Below are 12,872 nucleotides of genomic sequence, written 5' to 3'. Positions count from 1 at the left end.
GAGTACATCAATTACATAGTGTGAAGGTATCACTGTTAAATAAGTTGGTTTCAACTAAATTTGCATTCATCTTAATCAAGTAAAGTCAATTATTTGGTCCAAAACATTGCAAATTAGTTGGTCTGGTTCTATTAAATTACATTGGGTCCAACTAAAGTAAATAAGTTGAATCGGGATCTGCCGTGATCTCGCTCGTCGCCTCCAGCACAAGATCAGTCTGACTATAATGAATCGTGTTATCTCAACATGATTCAATTTCATAAACGTTAAGTTGATGAATTTCTTGTTTGTTCAACATGATTTTATCACGTTTTTGTTTAAAACATGAAATTATTGTGTTAAAAGTACATGATATGCTTTTATTAATCTAATAACCCCCTAAGTTCATTTTTTTGAGTGAGGAAAGCTTTGGCCTGAGTTGAAATACCTATGGAGAAACATGAAGATCAGTTAGATATTAGAAATAGATGCACAGTATAAACGTCTTATGTTTTCAGAAATATTTCTTTCCATTGAATGTACATAAAATAGAAGTTTTTCTTCATCATCTATCAAGGAAAAACCAGAATGAATCATAAAATGCACAGAAAAACAGGTAGATTAAGTAAAGACATTTATTCTATCACTCTGAGCCAGTCATGTCTAAAAACAGGAAACATGATTTCATTATTTTCTAGTTTAAAATTGTACTGCCTACTCAAGTTAGTTCCAGTTTATATAGTTTCAATTTGCAACATGTCGTCTCAAAGCCCTTCACAGAAAAATCTATTCAATCCAATCAGATGCAGCAGATCTCTCTCTGAATGAGACCATGAATGAATCTTAAAAGATTTTCCTGTATGAATCAAGGATTAAGTTTCAACGTCCAGAACAAAAATTCCAAATTTATCCTCCAAATATGCAGTCAAACAGACTTGAATGTCTTTCTTATGCTTGGATTGGTAATTTATAGAGTAAGAGCTAAAACATTATTTCAAGCCAATAATGTTGCAGAGCTCTGTTGTCTAATAGCAGTGATATCATCTCAAAAACTAAAGAAAGATGGCATGAAGCAGGTAGAAAGGGGGAAAGAAGAGAGCAGGAAATGAAGGGAGAAGAGGAAGGAAAATGACTTCTCTCTATAAGTGACATGAGATTGGTGGAGTGTTAATGTTCACACAGATCATCCCTAAACAAAAAGCCAGGGCTGCAGTGGGGTGTCTTAGATATATAAAAGTATATTTATGTATTAAGATGATGCAGTCAAATATTTAGATCTATACCAAACTTTATTTATGTGGCATAAACTTGAGAATTGGTGTCCACAGACACTTCCTGTCCACTGTGGCTGAACTTGTGGCTCCATGCAAAGACTTCAGTCTTTAAATGTGCAAAGAGGAGAGACTGTCCCAAGAGGATTACAGTGTGATATCAGTGAAAGATGGTTCTACAAAATATGAACTCAAAGGGGGATAAAAGAAAAGAAAATGCAAACTTTCTATACTTTTATTGTTTTTTTTTATTTGGAAAATAATGATCAGTTATTACTTGACTATAATCTACTTTGTGTTCTTCTATCACATAAAATCCCAATTAAATGTAATTATTATTGTAGTTATAACACAAAATGCAAAAAAAAATATACGTATTATTTGTATCATCATACACTTACAAAAGGCACAGTTGAGTTAATGTGGGTTCATTTCCTGTCGTTACAAATATTGAAAAATAATTACTGTAAAATGATGACTATGAAACCATGGCAACCCTGACGCATCCTCCATCTTCCTGAATCTCTTCATGATTTAATATCTGAAATGGTCACAGTCTGTCTAAGGAAAACTGATTAAACTCAGCATGTTACACAGCAGCATGGATGCAGCTGTAAAAGAGACTCACCTGGCATCAAATATCCTTGGAAATGAAACAAAATACTCCCCGGAACAGCAAGAAAAATCATCAGAGCCAGGATGATTCCTACAGAAGTAATATATATTTCTATGGAAAAACAGAAAGATTAGTTAAGATCTGAAAAGTTTAATAGTTTACATTAGCCTCTTTATTTTAGAGTTGTTTTTAAAAATTAGAATACAATTTAATTTAACCTCTATGGAAATCCTTTGTCTAATGTTCTTAATGTCAATAGGTTTCTATTTTTAATGTGTCTCTGTCTTAAAGTACCATAAAATGACTGATTAACAGCAAAACATAAAGTACACAGCTGGACTTCATGTGATTAGAAAGAGTTTGGTTTGTCCAGCTGGTTGCATTAAGGCCTCAGTTTAATCACATATTGTGGGATGACAACACAGCTTCAGACATTTTTCAAAGATGATTTAATTTTTATGCAAAATATATAGTTAGATCCAGTCATATTATTAGGATAAGGTCATACTAGTTCAGATTTATTGACCATTAAATTTACATTAAAAGGAATTTCCTCCCCAGCATTTATCAAGATCAAAGAAATTTATCTTAAAATTCAAAAAACAATCAAACTAAATAAGTTAAGTATCTAACACCAAAAGGTGAAGCATTATTTTACCTTATACTTTAGAGTCACACCTAAAGAAATAAAATAATTCACATTGCAGTTTTTCCATTTTAATGGTACGGCGCCCCCTAGGGGACATGGGGAAAATTATTTTCTTACCTCGCACTACACTTACTGCAATATTTCCTGGTCTATTTTTTATACAGTCACACATGTCAATTTAAAATAAATTTCAAATATATACACATTTAAAGAGCCTCAGTGAAAATGTGTTTATTCTTAACTCTTTGGTGCAAAAAAACTGATTGAAAATCATTTTATTAACTGCATGTTTATGTCAGGTTGAGGTGGAACTGGACATGAAAACGGACCTTTGATCCGTTCAGACCAGCACAAAAGAGACACAATCAAAACTGTCAGATGATTTTATTACCCCATGATAATAACTCAGAAATAGTCCAAATAGTTTGGATGTATTTCTTATTTCTTCTTACAGAAAGTTTCTGTTTATATCATAGGTTTGTGGTGCATTTCTATACTAAAGAAAAAAAAAAATAAAGCTTCAGAAATGTCACAATGAAATATTAATATTCATGTAAAAACCTTATGAAAACCTTATATTAAAGCAGAAAGTACGATGGCCACTGTAAGAAAGGCTTACGGTATTCAGTTATGCCGCATTATCAGCACTTTATTGCAAGAGAACGTAAAACCTATTGTGAGGGAATGCAAAAGAAAAATAATCCTCCATGTCCCGTAGGGCATAATGGTGCCATCATTCTTCTGCCACATAGTAACAACTGAAACAACAAGCAAAGAAGAGCTCCTCTCCTCTCCTTTGCTCTTTATAGGCATACATATCTTTCTTATGCATGGAGTAGTCAATAATTATGGACAAAGAATTGAAATATTGTTGGTTAAAGTCAGTGATGTTACTGATCTGATCAGCTGATTTAGAGATTTTTTTGTTTAACAAAAAGATTAATATAACAAATATGTTACATTAATGGATAAAAGACTCCAAAACAATCCAGCTCATGATTTTAAAATGAGAACTATGAAACCTCAGCATGTTAGACTTTAGCACTGATACTGTTGTAAAAGGGACCTACCTGATATAGAAGTAAATAATAGACCCACAAACACAGCAGGACCCAGCAGAACCACCAACGCCTGTGGAATCGTGAAGATTTTGGCCTGAGCTGAAATTTCTTTGGAAAAACATAAAGATCAGATATTAGACATTCCTTTTGTAATTTCTGAAAAGTGTTTTCATAATTACAGATCTCAGAGTTCCCCTTAAAAATGAGCATAAAATTGTCTGAATATTCTGAACATTTTTACTGATGATGTTCTTAAAGTCAGTGAGAAAAAAAAAATCAGGATTAAACACAGAATTTTGTTCAGCTGGTTGGATTTTAGAGTTCATATATAAACAGGTAATATGAGGTCAGAGGCTTTGTCCATAACACAGGACAGAAATGTTTCTTCAGGACCCAGCAGGAAAAGACACAATGCACAAATAACCAAGCCATAATCAATAACATAAAGGCAACTGTGGGTTCAGGTGATGACGATAGAAACTCTGAATAATGAGAAACTGAACCCATAATTGTAAAATCACAACTATGGAAACCATGGCAACTCTGAAGTGGTTTTCACCATTCTGCATCATGGTTCACTATCTGAAATGATCACAATCTGTCTATGAAAAACTCCTAAAACCTCAGAATGTTGGACAGTAGCATTGGAACTGCTGTGAAAGACACTGACCTGATTTAAACTGTTGTTGCAAATGATATAACAGGGCCACATCCAGAATAAGAAACAGCAGCAGAAACAGGAGACCAATGACCCAGATGGGAATTTCTATGGGAAAACATAACTGTCTTTAATCAGGTCAGAGTTTCCTTCAAAAATAATAATCACATTTTCTTAGTCATTGTGAAAATCTAAAATTAATGTTCTTAAAGTCAGGGAGGGTGTGAACACATGATGACAATAAAGGCTTCTTGAAATTGATCTTTAAACCATGGCAACCCTGAAGCTTCCTCAAAACCTCAGAATGCTAGACATTAAAAGTGATACTGTGGTAAATCAGACTTACCGACATTAAATTTATGTCCAAAATGAAATAAAAGACCCCCACAAACAGCAAAAACAACCACCAAAATCAGCAAAGTCAGCAAAATTTTGGCCCGAGTTGAAATTTCTGTGTAAAAACAGAAAAATCAGGTCAGTCAGATCTTAGACATGCAGGCATAGTTCAGACCTCAAATATGTGTTATGAAAGTTTAATGTTCATAATCAGCTAATCATATTTCAGAGATTACATTAAAAATGCTAAAACAATTATCCCTGAAAATACTAAGTAGCAATAATGTTCATAATATCAGTGAGCATTTTCTGGGGTTCAGCTTTCGTTTCTAGAGTTTTCTTCTTGAAGATGACTGTTAACCCTCCTGTGGTCTTAAAACATCAGGACATTTATCTCCCAAGAGGTTTTTACTCTGTTCATGGTCTGGTGGGGCTGCACTGACTCTCTGTGCTTTTATAAATGTTTCTTTGTGTCTAGTTTTTATTAAACTGATAGTCTGACAGGACAACCTGTGTTTCCCTGCCGTCTGACCACAACATTTACCACTGAGCATCGCGCCAACACAGCAGGAGGGTAAAATAGTAAAAATAAACTATTCATTTTGAATGTGCTAATTTAGACAATTACAGTCTATATTACTTATATGGTGCTGATTAACAACGGTTTTGGAAATTCAAAAAATTTCCAATAAGGTCAGATCCCTTATTGTGCAATAGACTGACATAAGATAGAAATGTCTTTTAAATATCTAGGAAAAAATAAATTAAAATCCTAAAATGCATTAAGCACATATGTATATATAAAATATTTCTCACTAAAGGGTTTTTATACTGACTGTATTTGAGTCTTTTGCACACAACAACACCAGCAACTAAAACAATGAATATAGAGGAGAAGATGATCTTTATAGACCTGAATATCTTTCATGGTTAGTCATATATTTTATGGATTAACAGTGAAACTTTATAATGTTTTACCAAAAGTGTTGCTGGCCTGATTCATTACATAATTTAGTTGTCAATGTTTAACAAAAGCTGAGTGTGTCGAGATGTAATATTAAAAAAGTAGTAATCTGTTAACAACTGTTTTCAGGGATTCAAACGTCAAAACTTCCTCATAAAAGAAATGATTGTCTTTTATAAGCACAATCACCTGGAAAGAAAGTCTGAAAGAAAGTCTGTTATCCATAATTGTACCCAAGTTCATAGAATTACAATTATTTCTTCACCTGGTTCTACCAGTCGTACCATCGTCTAATGGTATCACATGTTAGCTAATCTGTGATTTTAAGAAGTACTTACCTAATATCAAATAACGCCGGAAATGAAATAAAAGGTTCCCAGAAACAGCAAGAAGCAGTAAAACCAGCAGAACCAGGAGAACTATGGCCCACATTGGAATTTCTATAGAAAAAAAGGTAAATATCAGATCTGAAGACATGCATAGTCATAACTGACCTTATAATTTCTGAACATTTTATTAATTTACATAACAATTCAGATAAATCAGATGCTCTTTTACAGACGGAAAAAAATGCTTTAAATTGTCACAATGAGCAAATTCTTAGTATTAATGTAACTAAGTGAATAAAATGTTTACGATTTTTCTTTCATGTCTCCTTCATGAAGTATCTTGAAGTTTCTACTATGTGGCAAAAAGGTAAAGTTTATAGCACGAGTTAACATAATCAGAACATCACATTTTATCCAGATATTTTCTAATTAAGAACTCAGTTCAAATCTGTTTATTTATGGAGCATCACAACAAATTTGCTTCAAGATGATTTCAGTATAAAATGAATAAAATTCATACACAGTAAAGTTTTGAGCATGTTGGATTATCTCCTGTACATAAAAAAAAAATACATTTATATATAAAAAAGAAATCCCGACTTACTTTCTCGAGATCAAAAGGTCAGAGACGTAATGAAAAAATCACACAGATGGAGGACACACAGGGGGAGATTTATAGGTTTTCATTTCAAACTTGGGCTCAAGCATAAACATATCAGACCAGTGCTTGACAGAAGGTTTTCATATAAGTGAGAGGCATCTGAAGAGAGTCATTAGTGTGCCGGTGTTCTGATTATCTGTGTTACCCAACAATCTGTCCTTGTGGCGCATAGAAAGATCGTCAGAACATCACTCATCAGATTTCATTCTAGCGCATCTAGACATTTATGTCTGTGTTACCTTTCAAAAACTGCTACTGTCATGTTTATAAAACCACAGCAGTTAGTGAATATAATTGGAAACCGTTCTTTAAGTGACCAGGTTTAAGTGGCGTTTAGCAGTTATATGTAGCATTTAAAAAAATATTGATGAATGATGAAAACTTTTCTAAAACCACCAGATTCCTTCATTTGAATATCTTGGTAAACTATAGACTGGCGACCTGTCCAGGGTGCACCCCTATCTCTATGTGAACGGTGATGCACTACATTATTTAATCTTTACACCCTTGTCCCTTAGTGGGGTTGGGAGGTGCTGGTGCCTCTCCAGCTAACATTTCGGCCAAGAGGCGGGGTCACCCTGGACAGGTTGCCAGTCTGTCGCAGTTAACCCTGTTAACCCTTGTGTTTAGAAATGGGGTCCAACCGACCCCACACCCGTAACACTTGTATCATTTGCCTCAGTTCTCGCACACACAAGGGTTAAATATGTGTGTTTACATCTGTGCATTTAAACCTGTGGCAGCAGCCACGACTCATACCGGATGAGTTTGAAGAAATTTCTCCATCGTAGCTGCTGCTATAGGCACAACGGGTACCCTCCATGGTGAGGGCGTCATACCCCCTCATCATGGAAACCACAAGAAGTAGTTCAGACGATGCAGCTTTTAAGTTGAACGCTATCGATCTGGCAGTACAGGAGGGAAATCGAGCCGCTGCACGTAAACTCAGCATGAAAGAATCCATGGTTCGGCCAAACACAGGTTCTTATTCCATCAATGTGGCCAATGTCTACATTGATTTAATAAAGCCAATGTCTACATTGATTTAATAAAGCCAATGTCTACATTGATTTAATAAAGCCAATGTCTACATTGATTTAATAAAGCCAATGTCTACATTGATTTAATAAAGCCAATCAGAAGGCCATTAATCAAGATGCCACTTGGAGATATTCTTTTTTGAGCTAAATTACTGACCTTTGACATGCAGCTGGACATCTGACAGCTTTGTTTCTTCTTCATCACTGATGATGCTGCAGGTGTAGTTCCCACTGTCAGAAAGTTTGGGTTCCCTCAGAGTGAGGCTGAAGTCACCAGAGTCCAGAGCATCAGGTCTCATTGATGTTCGTCCTTTGAAAAGCTCATTTTGTGATTCCAGGTCGTCTCCTTCTCGACGCTGATGGACGATGTCAGGATTGAGATCAAAGCGGCTCCATTTCACTGTAACCATATCTTGTAATCCTTGGCTGTACTGACAGGGAAGCACAACAGATTGGCTCCACTGAACCTCCACTTTTACAGTCAAGGAATCCTGAGAGGCTGAAAGGTGCATAAACAAAATACATGTTTTAGTTCCTGTGACAGAATAAATTATGTTTTAAAGTATTCCTCAGCAATACCCAGTAATTATTTTACCAATAAGAGAAAAAAAAACTGAAGATTGACAAAATACATCCAAGCCTGGAAAGAGGAAGAAGATCTTACCATGAAGAAGGAGCAGAAACACAGCAAACAGCTCCATCTTCAACATGTCCAAACACCAAATCCTTGAATCTCACTGACACGGTTTCACAGAGTGAACTAAGAACTATGTAAATATTTAACTGAGCAAATGATCAAATTTCACTCATGTGAGGCTATTGGAGCAATTTCACTTTCCATTTCACCTGACTCCCATGAATTAAACATGGAAATTTCAAATAAAACAACGTAAAAAAAAGAACAAAATACATTAAACCTGAAGGTCTCAGACTTTTGCATTTATAAAATTAAAAATCTACAGTTTCCTAACTTTTGTGAAAAGAGTGTTTCCTGTTTTGTTGGACTAGTTAAAGTTTAATCTGCCTCTCTGTATTGAGCAAACTTAATGATTGGGTGTGTCTCTAAAATCTCGAGGGTGTTTGGGTCTGTGAGGCTCTATTTGATCGGTTGGGTGTTTAGGTTTGGATTTTTATTTGGGTTTTGATGATTTTGATATTTAATTATGCTTCTATGTTCTTCCCATCTTTTGCCATATTAGTTAATTTCCTTGTAGTCCATGGGCCAGACCATTTTTTTGTCCATTTCAGGGTGGCAAAGTCTATCAATATTTTTTGAAAAGATACATGTCTCTAGTTAATATTTTGATATGATAGCCCTTCCAAAATGGTAGCTGAGTCATAGTTATCATCTCATGAAGTAAACAAACCCTTTGGAAAAATTCTGTTTTTTGGGACTGCTGTAACTCTGGTTTAGGGTCATGGTATGGGCATTTGTCAAAGGTCTGTAATGCAATATTTGGTATCATCTTAAAGGGGATACTCTTGACTTTCATTTAAGCCATGTTTTGAGTTTCTCTGACCAACACAGAGGTCATTAGAGGTCGTTAAACCAAAATTATTACACATTTTTCCACATCTTTTGACCAAACTAGATACATTTCTTTCATCCCATCGGTATCCAGGGACATCAGGGACACAAGAGTTAATGACTAAAATACTCAACAGACTCTAAGGAGTCAGAAAATGTATGGTATGCCTACACTGTCTGTCTATGGGAGGCGATTATGAGCTGTAATTTGAAGTTACAGACTTGGGCTATAACCTTAACTGGTGTATATGTTGGGGGTTTAGTGGGGGTTTGTTTAGCGTGTCACTCTTGTCTAGTTTGTTAGTTATAAAAAAGTTAATCAGTAATAGTAGAAATGTACACTTACATAGACTTTAGGATGCTGTATTGGCCTATTTATCAGATTTTGTGAGTTTTTCCATCATGGGCTACAGAATAGTAGCCCAGGATGGTCTTTGTGCATTTGGATTTAATAAATGTTCTCTTCTTGGTTTAGTTTATGGTTTCACTTGGTTAATTATTCATCTTCTCTGCTTGTTTGGTTTCTTTCAAAGTTCTTCATAATCCTGATTAAATCACCTGCATTTAATATTATTCTCTTTTCTTTTCTCCCCTCATTACATAAACAATCGGGTCTTATTGTTCTTGACTGATTCCTCTTATTACTCTGCTTATTACTCTGCTCCATGTCCTTTTCTCCTCATGCTCTATAAGTTTTCAGGTTTTTCATTAAACATTCATCTTCCTGTCTGCATTTGATCCAACTCTCAACATATCAAACACAATAGCTAACATTCATGAGGTTGTAACTGGACCAAAGTTCATTGGAGAGTTTGTGAGCTGCATGGTGAGTGAAAGGGTTTTACTGACAACAGATAACAAAAACTTTAGTTTAGAGAATGAGAAATCAAACTGGCTGCACAACCTGCACATCCTGTGTCTTTATATTTCCTCTAAAACTGCAGTAATAATCTACTCTGCAAAGTATCACTGCTTAAAAACCAAAGTCAGATTCCTCGTCTGTCCCCACAATCTTGGCAAATAAAACTATTCTGATTCTGAGAAGAAAATGATGGTGTTATGTAACATCAGGAACAATGCAAAAATCAACAACTATGTACTGATGAAAGGGTGGAGAGTGACATTGGGACCAGATTATCTTAACCAGAGCACAATGCTGAACAGCTGTGGAGGAAATGAGAATAATTAACACAGACTGAGACACAAGCAGATATATATAAATCAAATGCACAATTACTTGTTCACCCAGAATCTGTTGCTCAGTCGGCATAACTTGAAGACATATTTCCCAAAAATGTTCACATCTAAAAGAACCAACATTGGAACAAATGGAAACAAAATGGGTCACCAGGAGACAGCAGCTCATTCAGCTCAATCTCCCAGTTTGATAAACTCTCACATCCACTAATGTGTCCATAAAAAAACATCCTTTGATTGTTTGCAGTATCATGGCTGCATTTCTCCTGATTGATATTTTGAACAGAAATCCATTTTGTGATGTTCAGATTATTGAACATCAGTCACTCAAAGGACTTCATGGCCACAGAAGATCTGTATTCATTACAGCCAGTGATGATATTTCACTGTAGAAAAGCTGCAGGGTTGATGTAATGATGTCTGATAATAAAACAAGTTCTTATCAAGAGCTAAATATCTATTAAAACTTAGAACCTAGATCAGTAAATACAGAAGAAGGTTGCACACACACCTGTTGGTCATCTCGACAAGCTGCCTGAATGGATGATTTCCTCTTTAACAGCTCCATCTAGTGGTAAAAGATGGTACTAAAATTACAGAACAACAGTTTATCCTGTTTTTGACTCCTGGGAAACATTTACATGATGATGATTACATTATATTAATGCTAAGAACTATTCACAACAGTTATCAGTAATGATTTACCATGGCAAATGTGGTTAATTGTTATTATGGGATGAGAAGTTTTTAGTTCAGAGTTTTAAGTGTGATTCGTTTTTGGAGATCTTCTGTGTGATTCTAAATTTCCCACAAGAGTGAGGTCAGTTTAGTTTGCGGCTTGGCATTTTTTCTGTAAGCTAAAAATTAATGAGCGAAGTTTGAACCCTTCCATAGTTTTAAGAGCGGTTGTTTTAATCCCACCTGAGCTTTTTACCGTGTGTGAGGTTCTGGTGGATCGTTGGTTTATGAGCTACTGTGGTTTTGATTGGCTGACATCTGTCGCTCTTCCCGAGCGTAGAGTTAAAACTGTGGGAGGGTTGAATAGTTAAATCTACTCTAAACATTTGCCAAAAACAAGGAAAAGCAAACATTGTTGCTTCATCTCCTCCTCCTCCTCTGGAAGTCTCATACACACCTAAATCTGAAACCATTTGATAGGAAACTAATTTTTGTTCACAAGACCAAACAAAACTTCTGGTTGAAAAGTGGTTTAGCTTCAAGATCAGGTTAAGGAGTTCCTGAACAAAAAGTTTGTAAATTATGCAATAAAAAACACAAACCAAGTTTCATTTGATTCAGTATGAACTAATTGATTTTAGTTGTTAAAATGTGGTTCTACTGTATCAACATGTGGGAAAAATGGGAGTGAAATTTTGTGAGCATATTGGGAAATACAATATATTTGTATCTTCATATTATAAGGTAATGATGATAGAAACAAAATACATTTTAACTAAACCATAATATTTTTGGACATCATCAATGCTTTTAATACTTAAAAGCTGCTCCACAGCTGAGGGGCGACTCACTAAATGCTGAGTTTGGGGACGAAAGATTTCTGTTCCTTCACCAAGTGGAAAAAATATATTAAAGAACAAAGATGGATTTGCTTTGTGGTTTTAGTTTGGGGAGATTTCAAATTTATTTTTAAGCTACTCTGATTTTAAAAAATGCTAGAAACAGAGTTTATCTATCAGTTTGAATTTTGTTTTTTTCATCACTGCTGCCTCATTTCCAATTAGACCAAAGAGCTAATCAGAGAGCAGACTGAGATAAACACTGATGGTTCAGACGAAGAGGATCAACATGAATTAAAGACAAAACCGTTTCACAAACATCCTTCACAGCTGAGAGACTCAGATTCTGGTTCCACATTCAACCTCAGAGATTCACACAGAAACGACACGTTTGATTCCCAGAGAGCAGATCAGAGTCTGAGATCAGGAGGAAACCATCAGGTGATGAAGCTGCTGGTTGATACATGATGTCTGACTGTAAACAGCTTCAGCTGCTGATCTCACTCTGATCAGTGACCAGCTCTGATCTGGTTCTGGTCATCAGCTCAGATTCTGGTAGAAACAGCCAGATGAGACACATTAATGTGATGAAACACATTTAAAGAGCCTCCAGGTGATAATTCTCCATCATGTGAGACTGAATCTCATCTCAGCTCTGAACAGGCTGCAGCAGTTCAGTCTGACTGATGATCCTTCATCTCCATTTCTCTGCAGCAGCCAGAAGAAAACAGGAAAACTGAAACAGACTCTTCATTTCATCACCAACATCAGGAGAACATGCAGCAGAAAGGCCATCAGACTGACCTTTGACCTGGAAACTCAGATAATCTGCAGCTTGTTTTCAGACATGAAGACATTAAAGATGAAGGTGAAGCAGCTCTGACTCCGCCCACCTCAGAGGTCGGAGGTCAAAGCAGCTAAAGGTGAAAGTTAGTGAGCAGGTCTGACCTGATGCAGCAGCAGAGGAACCTGATGAAGCAGCAGCAGGAGGAGAACTTCAGTCCTCTGATCAGATCCTGTTCTTCACTCCAACAAGCCGTTCATTCAGCAGCAGGACTCCTCCTCT

Source organism: Poecilia mexicana, unplaced genomic scaffold (assembly GCF_051168715.1).
Source record: "Poecilia mexicana isolate PSO_F unplaced genomic scaffold, ASM5116871v1 scaffold_2, whole genome shotgun sequence".
NCBI lineage: Eukaryota > Metazoa > Chordata > Actinopteri > Cyprinodontiformes > Poeciliidae > Poecilia > Poecilia mexicana.
The sequence above is the reverse complement of the archived record's forward strand: the minus strand, read 5'-3'. Positions refer to the sequence as shown.